Below are 3419 nucleotides of genomic sequence, written 5' to 3' on the forward strand. Positions count from 1 at the left end.
AAAAAAAAAAAAAAAAAAAAAGAAAAGAAACTGGTAAAAGTCAATGATTCTTGGGATGAAAACTGGTGGATTAGAGAATAGAGGTGGGTAAGGAATTTTAATTCTCACTGTATACTTGATAGTGTTTGATTTTTTTTTTTACCATGTTAATGTATTAACTATTAAAAATAGCTGGGTGCAGTGGCTCATGCCTGTAATTCCAGCACTTAGGGAGGCTGAGGTGGCAGATCACTTGAGGCCAGGAATTTGAGACCAGTGTGGTCAACATAGCAAAATCCTGACTCTACTAAAAATACAAAAATTAGATAGGCGTGGTGACGCACGCCTGTAATCCCAGCTACTACAACCTCTGCCTTCCAGATTCAAGTGACTCTCCTGCCTCAGCCTCCCGAATAGCTGGAATTACAGGTGCTGGGCACTAAGCCTGGCTAATTTTTGTATTTTTAGTAGAGATGAGGTCTTGCCATGTTGGTCAGGTTCGTCTCAAACTCCTGATCTCAGGTAATCCGCCCAACTTGGGCTCCCAAAGTACTGGGTTTACAGGTATAAGCCACTGCCCCTGACCTTAGACTTTCTTGAAGCTTAGTCTCTGGATGTGTTTTGAGTTTCCCAATTAGATACATGCCTGAGGGGCTTGATCTGCAACTCAGCTAAAGTGCGGAATAAAATGAAGTCGCATGTGAGGATTCAGTAAGTCACATCTCTGGTACCAACAGCTCTGGCAGTGGCTTCCTGTTCCCCAGGTCCTGGCTAAGATAATGTGTTCCTGGAGCCAACAGTTGGAACAATGGCTTCCTAATTTCCCAGTTTTCTGATGTGGCACAGGCAACAGTTTTCTTGGTGATAACTTAGGTCTATCTGAAACCAACCTTCACTCAATAATCCTGACTAAGTATAGATTGTTAAAATGTGTAAGCCTTGTTTGCAGTAGGCTTTATGAGATACACTGGCACTAATCCAAAATTAATGTCCCTTACAAGGATGGTCTTGACGGTTATGGGTGTAGGGACACGACATGTATGCTGGGACCATAGCACTCTAACCCTCTTTCTTTCCTTTAGGAAATTTCATCAGGTGATGAGTCAGAGATGCAGGGCCTACCATCCCCTTCAGCAGCTGAAAGTGCTAGGTACTCTTTTTCCACCTGCCTTGCAGTTAGAGCACTGGCATGTGGACTGGGCTCTGCCAGTCAGCCACATCTGCCTCGAAGTTTGCTAGAAAAGTTGGTTTCAGGAGGATCGCTTCCTGGAAAGCAGTGACTGCGAAGTAGTGATCAGTCCAGTATCTGATGGTCATGGTATCGTTGGCACAAGCAACATATCTGGAGCTCTTCAATCACGGCAGTGGTGTCTTGTCATCAGACCAGTTCTGCAATTTGGTTTTGGCTCTTTCTCATTATGTAGCTCAAAATACGGTTCTTTAGCCCACCCATTTATTTTATAGGCTACATAATATCCTTTCTTGTTGTTGTTTGTTTGAGATAGGGTCTTGCTCTGTTGTTAGGATTATACTACATACAACTTCAAGCACATTCACTTCGAAAATTACCTCTAGTTACCGCATCCAGCTCTGAGTACAGAATCTCTAGGGGATGTCCAATATTTCCAATCGCTCCAGATCTTAAAACCCATGGCTAAAATTATATATTTACTAGCAACATATTCTTGGTCCATTTTGTGTTGCTGTAACAGAGCACCACTGACTGGGTAGTTTCAAAGAAAAGAAATATATTTTTCACAGTTCTGGAGGCAGATGAGTCCAATATCAAGGTGCTGGTGTCTGTTGAAGGCCTTCTTGCTAAGTCATTCAAGTTGGAATATGGAAGGGCAAGAGAGTGTGGGACAGCAAGAAATTGAACTCAAAACCTCAAGTCTTTTCATGAACCCAGACACTGAGCCACTGATGAGGACTCAGCAACTTTTCCTTTGAGCCCCCTTGCTTCCTGATGCTCCATACTCTACCTTTGCCCACTTCCCTCCACTTCTTCCACTGCTACCTCTGTAGGCAGTTTCTGCTGAGGAAGAGGAATTGTATAGTATGTTTACTAGTCAGAACCTCTACTCTTTTGACCTCTTTGCTGGATGCAACTAAGGGCAATAACCTGCTTCCTGCTGGCACCGAGGATTATATCCATACAAGAATTTGATAAAGGAATGGCAGGAAGACCCTTACTACTGTCCAAGGAATTGCTGATGACTACCATAAAAAAAAAAAACTAGGCCAGGCACAGTGGCTCATGTCTGTAATCCCAGCACTTTGGGAGGCCTAGGTGGGTGGATCACATGAGGTCAGGAGTTCAAGACCAGCCTGGGCAACATGCTGAAATCCCATCTTTACTAAAAATACCAAAACTGGTTGGTTGTGGTGGTGCATGTCTGTAGTCCTGGCTACTTGGGAGGCTGAGGCAGGAGAATCCCTTGAACCTGGGAGAAGGAGGTTGCAGTGAGCCAAGATTATCATGTCACTGCACTCCAGCCTGGGCAACAGAGCAAGACTCTGAAAAAAAAAAAAGAGAGAGAAAGAAAGAAACTAGTGAAGGCACTCAAGAAAAAATTTGTCTGAATTGAGCATCCAGAAAATGCAGAACTAATTAAGCTACAGAGTGACCCGTGCAAGAACCTATGCCAGTTCCTTGCAGTGACTGCACTGGCCAAGGACAGTCAGCTGAAGGTTCATGGGTTCTAAGTGTCTGTGGCTCACTGAAGCTTAAGTGAGGATTTTCTTGCAATGAGTAGAATTTCCCTTCTGTCTTTGTCACAAGTTTAAAAACTTCACAGTGTGTATGAAGTAACTATTTGGGGTCTGCCCTTAGCTTGGACTAGTGTAACTCCTTCATGTAATAAACTGAAAAGAGCTACACAGACAAAAAAGAAAAGTCCCTTCATAACTGGCATTAATCCATTCACGAGGATGGAGCATTCATGACATAAACATATTCTATTAGGCCCCATTTTCCAAAACTATTGCACTAGGGATTAAGTTTTCAATATATATTCTTTGGGGGAACATATTTAAACCATAGCATGTACCATATGGACAACAGTAGAGGAAGAGGATAATCTTTTCATGGGCTTAATTGTGTCCCTCCAAAATTTATATGTTGCAATCCTAACCCTTAGTGTCTCAGAATGTGACTACATTTGAACATATGGCCTTTAAGGGGATAATTAAGGCAAAATGAGTTCATTAGGGTGGGCTATAGCTCAGTATGATTAGTGTCTTTTTTTTTTCTGAGACTGAGTCTAGCTTTGTCGCCCAGGCTGGAGTGCAGTGGCACGATACTTCGGCTCACTGCAACCTCTGCCTCCTGGGTTCAAGCGATTCTCCTGCCTCAGCCTCCCAAGTAGCTGGGATTACAGGCGTCCACCACCACGCTCAGCTAATTTTTGTATTTTTAGTAGAGATGGGGTTTCACTGTG

At 43.2% G+C, this 3419-nt stretch overlaps 1 pseudogene; it reads left to right on the forward strand.

Moving 5' to 3' along the window:
• Positions 1 to 2037: 2037 nt before the first annotated feature.
• On the forward strand, positions 2038 to 2685 carry LOC108518013 (eukaryotic translation initiation factor 1-like; annotated as a pseudogene).
• Positions 2686 to 3419: the final 734 nt, after the last annotated feature.

The sequence above is a fragment of the Rhinopithecus bieti genome, unplaced genomic scaffold (genome assembly GCF_001698545.2).
Source record: "Rhinopithecus bieti isolate Rb0 unplaced genomic scaffold, ASM169854v2 scaffold_41644, whole genome shotgun sequence".
Lineage (NCBI taxonomy): Eukaryota > Metazoa > Chordata > Mammalia > Primates > Cercopithecidae > Rhinopithecus > Rhinopithecus bieti.